The sequence below is a fragment of the Pan troglodytes genome, chromosome 4, assembly GCF_028858775.2.
Source record: "Pan troglodytes isolate AG18354 chromosome 4, NHGRI_mPanTro3-v2.0_pri, whole genome shotgun sequence".
Lineage (NCBI taxonomy): Eukaryota > Metazoa > Chordata > Mammalia > Primates > Hominidae > Pan > Pan troglodytes.
Genome location: NC_072402.2, coordinates 177112090 through 177130450, shown reverse-complemented (window position 1 = coordinate 177130450; position 18361 = coordinate 177112090).

The following is an 18361-nucleotide window of genomic DNA, read 5'->3' as shown; positions in this document are numbered from 1 at the left end:
CAGAATGTGGACGTGAGGGGGCACTGGTGTCATAGAAAGCTGGTGGTGGCCGTGCTCTGTGGCTAGGAGATGCTGCCATGGAACTTGGCTCCTTAGTGTCTTGGGGATGACACAATTCTGGAAAGGCATTTAACCATTCTGGATGGCAACATTTAACCCTCAGAAGCCAAGAGGGCTCTTATACTGTGTAGCAAGATTGGAATGGCAACTGTGGGAGGGGGAGTGCTGCTCAGGGATCTATGGCAATGATAATAATAGGTCATTGATGGGCAGCCAACCAGAGAAAGGGAGGCAGACAGTGACTGACAGAAAAGGTTGGGAACAAGGATGAGGGTCATGCTGCAGAGATCTGACAGTCTTCCGCTGACAGTGCCATACCCCTGTAGGAAAGACAGGAAAACCTCCAAATTAACTGAAATTCGGTTTCTACCACTACAGTAGAGTGGCAGGTTTGACCTACAGATTGAATTATAGAAAGATATTTTAGGCCAGGCGCAGTGGCTCACGCCTGTAATCCCAGCCCTTTGGGAGGTTAAGGCAGGAAGATCGCCTGAAGCAAGAAGTTCAAGACCAGCCTGGGCAATATAATGAGACTCCCATCTCTACAAAAAGAAAATCAAAGAAAAAGAAATTTTATTTTGTTTTGTTTTTGAGAGAGTCTCGCTCTGTCACCCAGGCTGAAGTGCAGTGCTGTGATCTCAGCTCACTGCAACCTCCGCCTCCCAGATTCAAGTGATTCTCCTGCCTCAGCCTCCCAAGTAGCTGAGATTACAGGCACCCGCCACCACGCCTGGCTAATTTTTTGTATTTTTAGTAGAGACGGCATTTCACTGTGTTGGCCAGGATGGTCTCGGTCTCCTGATCTCATGATCCACCCGCCTCGGCCTCCCAAAGTGCTGGGATTACAGATGTGAGCCACTGCGCCTGGCCAAAAGAAAAACACTTTAAAACCGTTTGAGAATGTGGAGTGAGAGCTGTACCAGCCACATGGACTAAGGAGGAGGCCAGGCAGTAAGAGATGCTAAGGAATGGCCTGTGGGGAAGTAAATGTGACGTATGCATCGGAAGCAGACTCAGCAAGCAGCAGTGACGAGAGACCAGGACCTCAACCTGCAGCTAGGCACTCTGAAGCCCCTAACACAGGTGACAGGTGGCATCTGGGACTGTAACAAGTGCCAGTAAAAATTGTCAGTGGCGGCCAGGAGCGGCAGCTCATGCCTGTAATCCCAGCACTTTGGGAGACGGAGGCGGGTGGATCACTTGAGGTCAGGAGTTCAAGACTAGCCTGGGCAACTTGGTGAAGCCCCATCTCTACTAAAAATACAAAAACTAGCTGGGCGAGGTGGCGCACACCTGTAGCCCCAGCAACTCGGGAGGCTGAGGCAGGAGAATCGCTTGAACCCGGGAGGCAGAGGTTGCAGTAAGACGAGATTACACCACTGCACCCCAGTCTGGGCAACAGAATGAGACTCGGTCTCAAAAAAAAAAAAAAATTGTCAGTGGCGATTGTGCAGGGATGGTTGTCCAAAATGGAATATTAGCCAGAAAAGCACAAGAAGCACAACTCTTTAGAGGACAAACTGACCCTGCAAAGACCAGAAGTCCTTGAGGCCGGGTGCAGTGGCTCATGTCTGTAATCCCAGCACTTTGGTGGGCTGAGGCGGGCAGATCGCCTGAGGTCAGGAGTTCAAGACCAGCCTGGCCAACATGATGAAACTCCATCTCTACTAAAAATACAAAAGTTAGCCGGGTGTTATGGCATCCACCTGTAGTCCCAGCTACTTGGGTGGCTGAGGCAGGAGAATCACTTGAACCCGGGAGGTGGAGGTTGCAGTGAGCCGAGATTGTGTCACTGCACTCCAGCCTGGGCGACAGTGCGAGACTCCATCTCAAAAAAACAAAAACAAACAACAACAACAACAAAAAACAGCCTGAGCAACATGGCCAGACTCCATCTTTACAAAAATTTTTTTTTAATTAGCCAGATGTAGTGGCATGCACCTGTGGTCCCAGCTACTCTGGAGGCTGAGGCAGGAAAATCGCTTGAACCTGGGAGGTTGAGGCTGCAGTGAGCTATGATCACACCACTGCACTCCAGCCTGGGCAAAAGAGCAGGACTCTGTCTCAAAAAAATAAAAAATAAAAATAAAAGGTGCTTGAGAGAACGTGTGCAGGGTAAAAAGGATGAAAAACATATGCGACTGTGCCACAGCCACAGGTCCCATGGAGGACCCATGCATTGGCCTTGTATTGGCCAGGATGGAGCTGTGCCCTCCTTTCCGTAGGGGCCCCAGGGTGTCTGATTACAGCTGGCAGGGTGTTCTCCAGAAAGTTACCTGCCTGTCCCATGTCTGGCCAGGAGTACAGTGTTCACAACCACAGTCCCCACTTCTCTACTTTTCCTGCCTGCATCTTGCTTAGCTCCGAATGGCTTCCCACTATACACTTTAATCTTGCTCCTGCCAGACATGGTGGCACATAGCTGTGGTCCCAGCTACTTGGGAGCCTCAGATGGGAGGATGGCTCGAGCCCAGGAGTTCGAGCCTGCAGTGAGCCATGATTGTGCCCCTGCACTCCAGCCTGGGCAACCGAGCGAGACCCCATCTCTAATAAAAAAAAAAAGACCTAGCAATGTCCACACATCTAGCCAGTTCATCCTGTGACTGCAGGGTATTTCCCAGCGGGGGAGTGCCATGCTTTTCCTCTCTGCCTGATGGAAGGGGACAGTCAGGCTGGTTCCACTGTGGGGCCCTTTCATCACCCAAGCTCTGGTTCGAGGTATAACCTAGCCCTCTCTCCTGGAGCTCCAGCTGGAGCAGCCACTGCTTCGCTGGGCAGGAGGATGAGGGACATGAGAGGGTGGCCCCAAATCAGGGCTGATGATGGAGGTGGCCCCGGCAGGTCTCTGCTCTGGCCTGGGGGCCTCATTTCTGCTCCTCAGCCCAGGTGGTGGCTCGATGGGCAGCATTACCACAGGTCTGGGGCCTGGATCTGGATCTCAGCCCGTCAGAAGTGTGAAAGCCACACAAGGAGCTCCCTGCCATGGCGGTTGCCACAGCAATGCCTCCCTGGTCCCCTTTGCAGCTATGCAGAGAGATGGGGACATCAGTACCCTGCAGACAGAGGGGAAATGGCCTATGCAAACCCAGTACAAAGCATATTTTTAAACCTATGGTAATAATTAACACTCGCCCGGCACAGTGGTGCCCACCTGTAGTCCTAGTCACTCTGAAGGCTGAGTTGGGAGGACCACTTGATCCCAGCAGTTCGAGGCTGCGGTAAGCTATGATTGCTATGAGCTACAAGCAAGACCCCATCTTAAAAGCCCCAAAAAACCTTGCTCCTGCCTCAACCATCATCTCCAGCACTTGCGTGTTGGTCTCAACTCTCCTATGACACTCTTGAGACAGTCCCACCCTTAATGACGCCCCTGGCCTGGGCAGTCTGGAAGCACCCCTTCTCTGCACGGCCTTGCTTGCTGCCTATGCTCACACGTGTCAAAAAGAGGGTCCAGGCCAGGGGTGGTGGCTCATGCCTGTAATCCAAACATTTTGGGAGGCTGAGGTGGGCGGATCACTTGAGATCAGGAGTTCGAGACCATCCTGGCCAACATGGTGAAACCCCGTCTCTATTAAAAATACAAAAATTAGCTGGGTGTGTTGGTGTGCACCTGTAATCCCAGCTACTTGGAAGGCTGAGGCAGAGAATCACTTGAACCCAGGAGGCAGAGGTTGCAGTGAGCCGAGATCGTACCACCTGCACTCCAGCCTGGGCGACAGAGTGAGACTGTGTCTCAAAAAAAAAAAAAAAAAAAAAAAAAAAAAGGAAGGTCTAGATAACTTAGAAGCCTGGCCCAGTTCTTTCCCACGTGAACATGGGAAATGATGGCTGCAGAAGCCTGGTGGCCACCGGAGTGGACTGTGTAGGGACCAAAGGCCCATGACAGCCTGCTGGGTCTCCAGGAACAGTGGAAAGAAGGAAGCCTATGCTGAGACGGGATGGGCCTCGTGTGGGGCCAGGGAGCATGAGTGGCCCCAGGCTGGGCCTGCACAGGCTGCCCCTGGAGCCACAGAGCAAGGGCTTTGGCCCCTGCCACACTGGAAGCCATCGTCAGTGGTGTGTCTGCTGCTTTCTGTTCCCTCCTAAGATACCGCACATATAAAAACCTAACAATACTGTAATATCAAATACTTAGTCTATTTTCTCCCAGTCCTGTGTATGTCCTGAGAAGGGAAAGGCAGGTGGCAGGGGCCGTGGGAGCTGGGACTCGCAAACCTCAAGCCGACCTGTGGGGAGACAGAGATCAACCAGTCACAATGCGAGGTCTTCATTTGCCTCTTGATTCAAACAAACCTAACAAAACAGAACAACATATACCACCAACAAAGGCAACACATAAGACAACTGGAGAAGAGTGAAAATGGACCAAATATATATTTTTCTTTTTTTTGAGACAGAGTCTCATTCTGTCACACAGGCTGGAGTGCAGTGGCGCAGTCTCGGTTCACTGCAACCTCCGCCTCCTGGGCTCAAGCTATTCTCCTGCCTCAGCCTCCCAAGTAGCCAGGAGTACAGGCGCACGCCACCACGCCCAGCTAATTTTTGTGCTTTTTAGTAGAGATGGGGTTTCACTATATTGGCCACGCTGGTCTGAAACTCCCGACCTCATGATCAGCTTGCCTCGGCCTCCAAAAGTGCTGGGATTACAGACATGAGCCACTGTGCCCAACTGGATCAAATATTTTCTATTGCAGTATTCTTAGATTTCTACTGCGGTATTGTTAGATGCATGTATGACATGTGTAGATTAGGATTATAGGTTTTTTTATCCTTTTGGAGATATTACTAGAGTGTTTACAGATAAAGGGATATGATGTCTGCCATTTGTTTCCAAGTAGTCTGGGAAGTCAGTAGAGAAAATGGGTGGGTCTATATAGGAAAAAAGTTTGGTCATCAATTATTATAGAAACTGGATGATGAGCACCTGTAATCCCAGCACTTCGGGAGGCCGAGGCAGGCGGATCACGAGGTCAGGAGATCGAGACCATCCTGGTCAACATGGTGAAGCCCCGTCTCTACTAATACAAAAAAATGAGCTGGACGTGGTGGCAGGTGCCTGTAGTCCCAGCTACTTGGGAGGCTGAGGCAGGAGAATCGCTTGAATCTGGGAGGTGGAGGTTGCAGTGAGCCGAGATAGCACCACTGCCCTGTGGCGACAGAGCGAGACTCCATCTCAAAAAAAACCAAAAAGGAACTGGGTGATGAGTACATGAGGGTTTATAATACTGTTCTCACTAATTTTGTTTATGGTTGGATATTTTCTATGATAAAATTTTTTTCAGGCTGGGGGCAGTGGCTCACACCTGTAATCCCAAAACCTTGGGAGGCCGAGGCAGGCGGATCACCTGAGGTCGGGAGTTCGAGACCAGCCTGACCAGCATGGAGAAACCCCGTCTCTACTAAAAATACAAAATTAGCCAGGCACGGTGGCACATACCTGTAATCCCAGCTACTCAGGAGGCTGAGGTAGGAGAATCACTTGAACCCAGGAGGCGGAGGTTGTGGTGAGCTGAGATCGTGCCATTGCACTCCAGCCTGGGCAACACTGGGCAACAAGAGCGAAATTCTGTCTCAAAAAAAAAGAAAAAAAAATTTTTTTTCATTGGCTGGGCGTGGTGGCTCACTTCTGTAATCCAAGCACGTTGGGAGGCTGAGGCAGGCAGATCACCTGAGGTCAGGAGTTCAAGACTAGCCTGACCAACATGGTGAAACCCCGTCTCTACTAAAAATACAAAACTTAGCTGGGCATGGTGGTGCGTGCCTGTAGTCCCAGCTGCTCAGGAGACTGAGGCAGGAGAATCACTTGAACCTAGGAGGCAGAGGTTGCAGTGAGCTGAGATCGTGCCATTGCAGTCCAGCCTGGGTGACAGAGCGAGACTCCGTCTCAAAAAAAAAAAAAAAAAGAAAAAAGAAAATCACCCTCAGTTCCCTCAGAAAGATAGAAGCAATTTAATTTGAAGTCAGCAACAAGAAAGCCAAATGCAAAAAACTCTACAAATTATTAGCAAACCAAATTCAACAATGTATTGAAGTGGCAATTTGTCATGAGCAAGCTGAGTTTATCCTAGGACTACAAAGGTGACTAATGTCAGGAAAAAATCTATAAATATAATATATACATAAACAGATTAAAAGAGAAAAAGCGGGCTGGGCGCAGAGGCTCACACCTGTAATCCCAGCATTTTGGGAGGCTGAGGTGGGCAGATCACTTGAGTCCAGGAGTTTGAGACCAGCCTGGACAACATGGCGAAACCCCATCTCTACAAAAAAATTAGCTGGGCGTGGTGGCATGTGCCTCCCATCTACCTGGGAGGCTGACGTGGAAGAATCACTTGAGCACAGGAGGTCAAGCCTGCAGTGAGCTATGACTGAACCACTGCACTTCAGCCTGGGCAACAAAACAAGACCCTCTCTATTAAAAAAAAAAAAGAAAGAAAGAAAAAAGGAAACAAAAGGAAAACAAGAGAAAAGCCATACGATCTCAATAGATACAGAAAAATCATTTGAGGCCAGGTGCGGTGGCTCATGCCTGTAATCCCAGCACTGTGGGAGGCCAAGGTGGGTGAATCACTTGAGGTCAGGAGTTTGAGACCAGCCTGGGTAACATGGTGAGACCCTGACTCTACTAACAACACAAAAATTAGCCAGGCATGATGGCACAAGACTGTACTCCCAGCTACTCGGGAGGCTGAGGTGGGAGGATCACTTGAGTCCAGAAGGTCAAGGCTGCAATGAGCTGTGATCCTGCCAGTATGCTCCAACCTGGGTGACAGAGTGAGACCCTGTCTCAAAAAACAACAACAACAAAAGGCTGGGCACAGTGGCTCACGCCTGTAATCCCAGCACTTTGGGAGGCCAAGGCCAGTGGATCACATGAGGCCAGGAGTTTGAGACCAGCCTGGGCAACTTGGTGAAAACCCATCTCTAGTAAAAATACAAAAATTAGACAGGTGTGATGGCACACACTACTTTGGAGGCTGGGGCACGAGTTGCTTGAACCCAGGAGGCGGAGGTTGCAGTGAGCCAAGATCGTGCCACTGCACTCCAGCCTGAGCAACAGAAGAAGACTCCGTCTCAGATAATAATAAATTAATAAATACTACAATTTGTTTATTCATTCACCCGTTGATGGAAATTATTTATGTTGTTCCCAGGTTTAGCTATTATAAATAAAGCTGCGTCATGCCTGTAATCGCAGCACTTTGAGAGCCTGAGGCAGGAGAATCATTTGAACCCAGGAGTTTGAGACCAGCCTGGGCAACAAATTGAGACTCTGTCTCTATTAAAAAAATAAATAAATAAATTTAGCCAAATGCATGGGCGCAGTGGCTCACAACTGTAATCCTAGCATTTTGGGAGGCTGAGGCAGGCAGATTACTGAGGTTGGGAGTTAAAGACCAGTCTGGCCAACATTGTGAAACCCTGTCTCCACTAAAAATGTAAAAAATTAGCCATGTGCAGTGGCATGCACCTGTAGTCCCAGCTACTCAGGAGGCTGAGGCAGAAGAATCACTTGAACCCGAGAAAGTGGAGGCTGCGGTAAGCTGAGATCGCACCACTGCACTCCAGCCTGGGCTACAGAGCAAGACTTCTTCTCAAAAAAAAAAAAAAAAAAAAAATGGCTGGGCGCAATGGTTCACGCCTGTAATCCCAGCACTTTGGGAGTCCAAGGCGGGCAGATCACGAGGTCAGGAGACCGAGACCATCCTGGCTAACATGGTAAAACTCCATCTCTACTAAAAACACAAAAACTTAGCCAAGTGAGAGTGGTGGTGGGTGCCTGTAGTTCCAGCTACTAGGGAGGCTGAGGCAGGAGGATCCCTGGAACCCGGGAAGCGGAGCTTGCAGTGAGCCGAGATTGCATCACTGCACTCCAACCTGGGCAACAGAGCGAGCTTCTGTCTCTAAATAAATAAATAAATAAATAAATAAATAAATAAAATAATTAGCCAGACGCAGTGGTATATGCCTATAGTCCTAGCTACTGGGGAGGCTGAGGCAGGAGGATGGCTTGAGTCCAGGAGTTCGAGGCTGCAGTGAGCCATGATCGTACTACCGCACTCCAGTCTAGGTGACAGAGTGAGACCCTGTCTCAAAAAAAAAAAAAAAAAATACATAAATAAATGAAGAACTGCTTTGAGTTCTTTTGGGTATATACACAGAAGCAGAATTACTACATATAGTTCTGTGTTAAATATTTTGAGGAGCCTCCATACCATTTTCCACAGCAGCTGTATCTTTTTCCATTCCCACCAACAGTGCACAAGAGTTCCAGTTTCTCCATATCCTTACAACACTTATTTTCTTTTTCTTTTTTTATTTTTTTGAGACAGAGTTTCGCTCTTGTCACCGAGGCTGGAGTGGAATGGCACGATCTTGGCTCACTGCAACCTCTGCCTCCCGGGTTCAAGTGATTCACCTGCTTCAGCCTCCTGAGTAGTGGGGATTACAGGTGCCCGCCACCACACCTAGCTAATTTTTGTATTTTTTTTAGTAGAGACGGTGGGGGGTTTCACCATGTTAGCCAGGCTGGTCTTGAATTCCTGACCTCAGGTGATCTGCCCACCTTGGCCACCCAAAGTGCTGGGATTACAGGCGTGAACCACCGCGCCCAGCCAACACTTGTTATTTTCTGTTGCTTTAATACTAGCCATCCTGATGGGTGTGAGGTGGTACCCCACTGTGGTTTTGTGTTTCCTGTCTTTTGTTAATACAATTAATACTGCAATGAGGCCGGGTGCGGTGGCTCGCATGGTGGCTCACTTTGGGAGGCCGAGGCCGGCAGATCACCTGAAGTCAGATCACCTGAGGTCGGGAGTTCGAGACCAGCCGGACCAACATGAAGAAACCCCATCTCTACTAAAAATACATTAGCCAGGCATGGTGGCGCATGCCTGTAATCCCAGCTACTCGGGAGACTGAGGCATGAGAATCGCTTGAACCGGGGAGGCGGAGGTTGTGGTGAGCCGAGATGGCGCCATTGCACTCCAGCCTGGGCAACAAGAGCGAAACCCTGGCCAAAAAAAAAAAAAAAAAAACTGCAATGAAAAGCCTTGAGTATAAGGTAGGGTGCTCAATCTTCCTCCTAATCACAGAAATGTAAAATAAAAATTAAAAATAAACTAAGAGCCATCCTGGCCAACATGGTGAAACCCCATCTCTACTAAAAATACAAAAATTAAGGCCAGGCACGGTGGCTCATGCCTGTAATCCCAGCACTTTGGGAGGCCGAGGCCGGTGGATCACGAGGTCAAGAGATCGAGACTATCCTGGCCAACATGGTGAAACCCTGTCTCTACTAAAAATACAAAAAATTATCCGGGCGTGGTGGCAGGCACCTGTAGTCCCAACCACTCGGGAGGCTGAGGCAGGAGAATCACTTGAACCCGGGAGGCAGAGGTTGCAGTGAGCCGAGATTGCACCACTGCACTCCTGCCTGGGCGACAGAGCAAGACCCTGTCTCAAAAACAAACAAAGAGGCCGGGGCGATGGCTCATGTCTGTAATCCCAGCAGTTTGGGAGGCCGAGGCGGGTGGATCACAAGGTCAGGCGTTCAAGACCAGCCTGGCCAACATGGTGAAATCCCGTCTCTACTAAAAATACAAAAATCGGCCAGTTGTGGTGGCGCATGCCTGTAATACCCAGCTTCTTGGGAGGCTGAGACAGGAGAATCGCTTGAACCCGGGAGGCAGAGGTTGCAGTGAGCACCGCACTTCAGCCTGGGAGATGAGAATCCGCCTCAAAAAAAAAAAAAAAAAAAAAGGAGATCTCTGCTCTCTTGACGGATTAGCAAAAACCCAAGAGTTTGCAACATCCACTGCCAGCAAGGCTGGGGGAGGGCATTCACATAAATGCTGAAGAAAATGCACGATGGAGCAATTCCTACGGGGAGCAAAACTGCGTGTGCCTTCACCCTCTGATCAGGCAATTCCACTTCACGGAATGTATCTCAAACACGCACCGATTTCCCTCTGTCACAAATAGCCCTGAGATAAGGCGCTTGGTAGTCACTGTGGTGCTTTCCTCAGGGTCCCTTCCCACAGGCGGCTACTGAGGTCATTTTATCAGGCCCCCTGGGCTCACCTTTTGTTCCATCCCGCACAGGTGAGCAGTCTGGGCAGGCTTTGGCCAGCTTCGCGCAGGTGCCACTGCACAGACTCTCCCTTCAGAGCAGCGCTGGAGGACGGGCTCAGGAGTCAGTGCACAAATCCCTCCTGTCCTTGGGGCCGGGCAGCCACCGCGGCGGGGAGACCCCTCGCTAAGGAGGAGTGTTGGTGTTGCCTCTACTCGCCGGGTCGCCCGGGGCCCTTCACTTCCGAATCAACTCCCCACAGCCGCTGCTTTCAGGGGAAGCCAAGCCAAGTCACAGACGGCACGTGCACTGGATCAAAATAATACACGCTTCTACATGCGCCAGACGGTATGTCTAGTATTTAAAGAGCAGGGCTGAAAATGAAAGGTCCTTAGCCGGCTTCCTTGCGATTTTCCCACTGCTTCCCGGCGCCAGGGCCGCCTTCTCCGCGGTGCGCGGGAGTTCGGGGAGCGCGCGCCCCCTGCCGGCCGGCCGGAGCGCGGGGCGGGTTTCGCGCCCTCCGTGACCTGGTAGAGCTTGGAATTGCTTCGCTTGTTCCCGCCCGAGGCTACTTTGAGGTTCTAAGGGACTCCCCGTTCCCCGGGTGCCTCGCCGTCGAGAAGCCCAAAGCTTCTCCATCTCCAGCGCTGGATGAGGCTCCCCTAGTTTTCCTTCTGCCCAGATACCCTGTGCTGTCACACAGGTTGTGCTGATGGCGGGGAACCGGGACTGCAGTTGTACGTGGCCTGGAGCTCACTTCCGCTCTCCCCCTCGCTGGACCTCTGACCGCAGGTCTCTGAGCCTGTTTCTCGGAGATTTGGGATAGCTGGGAGGCCCCATGAGAGCGAGACGGTGAAGCTACCAGCAATGGGGTCTGGTTCTGATGTAGCCATTGACCCCAACTTGCACAGCTGAGCTTGCACATTCCTCCTCTCCTCCCCAGCCCCTGCCCCCGCTCCCAGCTGTGGCTGCCCCATGTCCTCTCCAGACCACCCCGCACAGCTGTGGCTGCCCCATGTCCTCTCCAGACCACCCCGCACAGCTGTGGCTGCCCTCCCAGCCTCCCTCTCACACCGCTCTGTGTGACTTTGTCCTGTGCTTGCTCCTGACACATGGACTTCACTTTATCTTTCATTTTTATTTTTTTAATTTTAATTTAAAAACAATTTTTTTTTTGAGACGGAGTTTCTCTTTTGTTGCCCAGGCTGGAGTGCAATGGCGCACTTTCGGCTCACAGCAACCTCTTCCTCCTGGGTTCAAGCGATTCTCCTGCCTCAGCCTCCCGAGTAGCTGGGATTACAGGCATGTACCACATGCCCGGCTAATTTTGTGTTTTTAGTAGAGACAGGGGTTCTCCATGTTGATCAGGCTGGTCTCGAACTCCTGACCTCAGGTGAATCGCCCACCTCAGCCTCCCAAACTGCTGGGATTGCAGGCATGAGCCACCGCGCCCGGCCTCAATTTATCTTTTATACTTGCCCAGGGCCAAAGGGAAGTCTTACATTAGTCAAACTCACCAGATTCAGTAAAAACTCAACCCTAAAATAATTATTTGAGACCGTGCAGTGGCTCACGCCTATAATCCCAACAATTTGGAAGGCTCAGAGGTAGGCTTACTTGAGCCCAGGACCTCAAGACCAGCCCAGGGGGCCGGGCGCCGTGGCTCACGCCTGTAATCCCAGCACTTTGGGAGGCCCAGGTGGGTGGATCATGTGGTCAAGAGATCGAGACCATCCTGGCCGACATGGGGAAACCCCGTCTCTACTAAAAATACAAAAATTAGTGTGATGGCGCCCGCCTATAGTCCCAGCTACTCGGGAGGCTGAGGCAGCAGAATTGCCTGAACCCGGGAGGTGGAGGTTGCAGTGAGCCGAAATCGTGCCACTGACTCCAGCCTGGCGACAGAGTGAAACTCTTGTCAAAAAAAGAAAAAAAAAACAAAAAACCCGGAAAACAAAACGAGTCTTCGTCTCTACAAAAAATTAAAAAATATTTTAAAAATAATTACTTGGGTGTGGTGGCACCTGCCTGTGGTCCCAGCCAGCTGGGAAGTTGAGATGGGAGGATAGCTTGGGCCCAGGAGTTGGAGGCTCCAGTGAACTGTGATTGTGCCACTGGACTCCAGCCTGCGTGACACAGCAAGATTCCACTTCTAAAAAATAATTATAATCTGTCAAATTTCGGGACAGATAATCTTGGCCTCCCAGCCCAAGATTTGATTTGATTTCATTTTATTTTAGAGACGGAGTCTCGCTTTGTCGTCCAGGCTGGAGTACAATGGCACAGTCTCAGCTTACTGTAAACTCCACCTCACGGGTTCAAGCTATTCTTCTGCCTCAGCCTCTTGAGTAGCTGGGATTACAGGCGCGTGCCACCATACTCAGCTAATTTTTGTATTTTTAATAGAGATGGGGTTTCACCATGTTGGTCAGGCTGGCCTCGAACTCTTGACCTCGTGATCCGCCCACCTAGGCCTCCCACATTGCTGGGATTACAGGGGTGAACCATCCCGCCTGGCCAAGTTTTTATTTTAACAACCACTGTGTGTGAGAGAAGGGGGTGGGCTAGAGTAGGGTAATATGTACATGCTATGGCTGAAACAGAAAAATGGTAACTTTATTTTCTACATCCCAGCATGCCCTGCTCTGAGCCCTCATTCCTAGTGAAGGTGGAAACAGAGCAAACTTGCTCTCGTATGGATTTAATTTAGTCTTTTTTTGTAATTACTCAGCCTTTCAGGTTGCTTTCTTCTCCCCTGCTCATTCTGTAGCAGACACTGGGTTGCCTGCATAATCCCTTTTCCCCATTCTTTGCCAAGACCTCTGACTTTCTTTGGGATCCACCCTTGGAGAAGGTGCCTCTTGTCCTGGTTCAGGGACATATCCTGACGTGTCTAAGCCAATCACTGTAATGCCATTTCTCTCACCTCGGTTGGCTGGGGTGTGCATGAGACCAATTTCTGACCATGAAAACTCATGGATGTCTGCCATGGGGTCCATTCTTGAAAAGAAACACAAGTGGCCGGGCGCAGTGGCTCACGCCTGTAATCCCAGCACTTTGGGAGGCCGAGGCAGGCGCATCACGAGGTCAGGAGATCGAGACCATCCTGGCTAACACGGTGAAACACCATCTCTACTAAAAATACAAAAAATTAGCTAGGCGCGGCAGCGGCATGCGCCTGTAGTCCCAGCTACTCGGGAGGCTGAGGCAGGAGAATTGCTTGAACCCGGCAGGCGGAGGTTGCAGTGAGCCAAGATCCGGCCACTGCACTCCAGCCTGGGCAACAGACAGAGCGAGACTCCGTCTCAAAAAAAAAAAAGAAACACAAGTAAGGAAACTGAATTTGTTATCCATACTTTCCGAAAAGAAAAACCCAGGCCTGGATGATTTAACTGCTTAGTATTTTGTTTTATTTTATTTTATTTATTTATTTTAGAGACGGAGTCTTGCTCTGTCACCCAGGCTGAAGCATGGAGTGCAGTGGCCCGATCTCGGCTCACTGCAACCTCCGCCTGCCGAGTTCAAGCAATTCTCCTGCCTCAGCCTCCCGAGTAGCTGGGAATACAGGTGCATGCCGCTGCCACGCCTGGCTAATTTTTGTGTTTTAGTAGGGACAAGGTTTCACCGTGTTGCCCAGGCTTGTCTCAAACTCCTGAGCTTAGGCAATGCGCCCGCCTCGGCCTCCCCAACTGCTAATATTGCAGGCCTGAGCCACCGTGCCTGGCTTTTTATTTTATCTTTTGGAGAGGTAGGGTCTTGCTATGTTGCCAGGGCTTGGCTCAAACTCTTGGCCTCAAGCAATCCTCCTGCCTCGGCCTCCCAAAGTGCTTGAATTACAGGCAAAAGCCATCACACTCAGCTGACTGGTCAATTTTTTTTTATTATATTAATCATTTGTTTTGAATCAAATATTCAGTGAAGACATCAACACCAGTCTCATACAAACGCTTTGAGAAAATAGAGGAAGTGTTCAGTTCCTTATGTGAGGCCAGCTTAACCTAAGACAAAAACCTGACAAAAGCATTACAAAAAGAAAATTCCAGGCCGGGCACGGTGGCTCACGCCTGTAATTCCAGCACTTTGGGAGGCCGAGGTGGGTGGATTACGAGGTCAGGAGTTCAAGATCAAGCTGGCCAAGACAGTGAAACACTGTCTCTACTAAAAATACAAAAAAAAAAAAAAAAAAATAGCCAGGCATGGTGGCGGGAGCCTGTAATCTCAGCTACTCAGGAGGCTGAGGCAGAGATTTGCTTGAACCCGCCAGGCAGAGTTTGCAGTGAGCTGAGATCTCGCCACTGCACTCCAGACTGGGCGACAGAGCGAAACTCCGTCTCAAAAACAAAAAACAAAAATTTTTTAAAGATAAAAATAATTAACCAGGTGTGGTGGTGCGTGTCTGTAGTCCCAGCTACAGTCTCCAGCTGAGCCAGTAGAATTGCTTGAGCCTAGGAGTTTGAATTGCAGTGAGCTATGATCGTGCTACTGCACTCAGCCTGGGCAACAGAATGAGACCCCATCCTTAAAATAAAATTTAAAAAAAAGGATATGAATTGGATTGTGTCACTTGAGGCTTCAGTGTTTGCCCTCCAAGTAGAATCGGCTCCCTCCCTGTCCAGCTTGGGGGCTGCTGCTCCAGGCCCTTGGCCTCTTAGCCTCAAAGCCTGCTTCCCTCTGCCTGACCAGGCCACGCATCACTTTCTCAGCAACTCTCCCCAACTCCCAAATAGCTCCCAATTAGGGGCTCTCATTATAGTGCATAGCACTTGCTGAAACTTGTAGCTGTGGACTGGATTGTAAAGTTACTCATTTTTCTTCATCTCCCTGCTAGAGTCTAAGCTTCTCCAGGAAAGGGATCTTTTCTCCTCTGGTCATCCTAGGGCAAGGCAAATGGAATGTACTTGAACATTCACTGACTGGATGGACAAATGCATGAAATGAAGACACAAATGCGGAGCTAGTAAGCAATGGGCCAAGCATCCTTCCAAATGGAGAATGAAATTATGAAGACTTGGGCCAGGCGTGGTGGCTCACACCTGTAATCCCAGCACTTTGGGAGGCCAAGGCGGGCAGATCACGAGGTCAGGCGTTCGAAACCAGCCTGGCCAACATGGTGGAACCCTGTCTCTACTAAAAATACAAAAATTAGCCGGGCGTGGTGGGGCAGTAATCCCAGTTACTCGGGAAGCTGAGGTGGGAGAATCACTTGAACCTGAGAGGCGGAGGCTGCAGTGAGCCAAGATGGCGCCACTGCACTCCAACCTGGGCGACAGAGCAAGACTCTGTCTCAAAAAAAAAAAAAAAAAAAGGCCTGGTGCGGTGGCTCATGCCTGTAATCCCAGCACTTTGGGAGGCCGAGGCAGGGAGATCACCTGAGGTCGGGAGCTGGAGACCAGCCTGACCAACATGGAGAAACCTTGTCTCTACTGAAAAATACAAAATTAACAGGGCGTGGTGGCAGCGCATGCTCATAATCCTTGGCATGCTGAGGCAGGAGAATCGCGTGAACCAAAGAGGTGGAGGTTCCGGTGAGCCAAGATCACGCCATTGCACTCCAGCCTGGGCAACAAGAGGAAAACTCCATCAAAAAAAAAAAAAAAAAAGAAAGAAAGAAAGGAAGGAAGATTGATTATGAAGGCTCAAAAATGTAAGGAGCGGCCGGGCATGGTGGCTCACGCCTGTGTTCCCAGCACTCTGGGAGGCCGAGGTGGATGGATCATGAGGTCAGGAGATCAAGACCATCCTGGCTAACCCGGTGAAACCCCGTCTCTACTAAAAATTCAAAAAAAAATTTAGCCAGGCGTGGTGGCGGGCGCCTATAGTCCCAGCTACTCGAGAGGCTGAATTGGGAGAATGGCGTCAACCCGGGAGGCAGAGGTTGCAGTGAGCAGAGCTCCTGCCACTGTGTTCCAGCCTGTGTGACAGAGTGAGACTCCGTCTCAAAAAAAAAAAAAAAAAAAAAAAAAGTAAGGAGCAACCCACAGCATGAGGGAAAATATTTGCCGACAACAAATCAAACAACTCAATTCAAAAATGCATGAAGGGGGCCTGGTGCAGTGACGCATGCCTGTAATCCCAGCACTTTGGGAGTCTGAGGTGGGTGGATCATGAGGTCAGGAGTTTGAGACCAGCCTGACCAACATTGTGAAACCCCATCTCTACTAAAAATGCAAAAATTAGCTGGGCGTGGTGGCGGGCGCCTGTAGTCCCAGCCGCTCAGGAAGCTGAGGCAGGAGAATGGCTTGAATCCGGGAGGTGGAGATTGCAGTGAGTCGCGATCTCGCCACTGCACTCCAGTTTGGATAACAGAGCAAGACTCCGTCTCAAAAAAATAAAACAAAACAAAACAAAACTGAGTAGTTCAACAGCTTAAGCCATGTTGGCTGAACATTAAGACTTTGTCAAATCCTAAGGAAGAAAATAATATTAAAATTAGGAAGAATTATTTTGCCATAGGATAAAATAGAAATACTGCCATACATTTGACTTACTTGTTTAAAAACCAGACCTCACAAACCTGACCCAAGTTATGTGCAAAATAATGTGCCAGTTGCACAGCCCCTGGAGGCCAGTGTGAGCCCACATGCCTCTGCTGGTTTATTTCTAGAATCCACTCGCTGTGGGTCTTTATCGTGTTTCCAAAACAAGGAAGTCACCCATCTCTAGTTCAGGCCTTGTTACCAATGAAATTTTAAAATATGACATTGATACCATTTGACTGGACAATAACTAAAATTGGACAAAGAAGATATTTTCCTCTCATTGGAGGTTGCAGCATTTTATTCAGGTTTACAATTTGTGATTCATCCGGGCGTGGTGGCTCAAGCCTATAATCCCAGCACTTTGAGAGGCTGAGGTGGGCAGATATCTCAAGGTCAGGAGTTCAAGACAAGCCTGGCCAACATGGTGACACCTTCTCTCGACTAAAATTACAAAAATTAGCTGGGTGCGGTGGCACGAGCCTGTAATCCCAGCTACTCGGGAGGCTGAGGCAGGAGAATGACTTGAATCTGGGAGGCGGAGGTTGTGGTGAGCCAAGATGGTGCCACTGCACTCCAGCCTGAGCAACAGAGTGAGACTCCATCTAAAAAAAAAAAAAAAAAAAAAAATGGTGATTGTGTAAACTGTGACTCAGGGAACTGCAGAGAACAGAAGTTTGCAGGTCTACACATGGAATCTGCAGTTCTGTTAGGAGAGACTGGCATTGCAAAAGAGCAGTAATTCCTGAGCATCTTCCCCAGCAGAGAGCCCATTCTGGGGGCAATGTTGACAATGACCCAGAGTCTCTGGGTTCTCCAGTGGGGGGCACAGCTGATGTTATCCCTCCTGTGCTGGCAGTTTTCTAAGTGAGTTCAGATCCTCTAGGAAGGAAGATCTGTGTGTGCAGCGCTGTGGAAGAGGTCTCTGTGGGAGCCAAGCCTCCCAAGGAGATTTACGGGCTCCAGGGACTGGAGGTTTGGACCCCATCTCCGTCTCTCCCAATCCATTAGAACACGCATTTCCAGCATCTGTGGGGTGCCCAGATGAGGGGACGCACCTCCAAGTTGTCCTCAGGAGATTCCCAATTGTTCGTGGATGTTGGATATTCGGTGTCCATGGGAGTGTCTGGGATTTTGGTGTCTTGTGCGTCCAGCAGTGTTGGCACATCCAGGCTGAGGAAAGCGGGACCCCTGCCTCCACCTGCCTGCATGTGGGGTCTCCCTAGAAGGAAGCCTTTGGTAGGTGGGTGGGAAGATTAGGGTGCTTGAATGGGTACTGTGAGGAGGTGCAGTGGCACCAGGCTCTAGCAGCCTCCTGCCTCCAGGAGAGGCCCAGGTTGGGATCACTGCAGCGACCAACGCCTCGGATCACTCGAGGGCTAGAAGGCACCCACCAGGTGTGTAGACAGGAGTGCTCAGGGGCCTTGCACATTGGGCATATTATGGCGTCAGTTTCGGAATCAGCCTGCATGGAGTCGGACCAGGACACCCAGCCAGGATTCCGTTGTCGGGGAAGGGAACGCCCACATGGCTTGTGTGAAGGACATTCCAGGGGACGCAAAGGCTCTGGTGGCTGGGAGGAGCTGAGGGATGACAGATACCCCAAGGATTCTGTGGAGGTGGTCGGGTTTGGTGATAGGGTGCTCGCAGGTGGCCGGTGTGAAGGGTGCTTCAGGGGACGCAAAGGCTCTGATGCCTGGGAGGAGCTCAGGGATGATAGATACCCCAAGGACTCTACAGAGGTCTTCGGGAC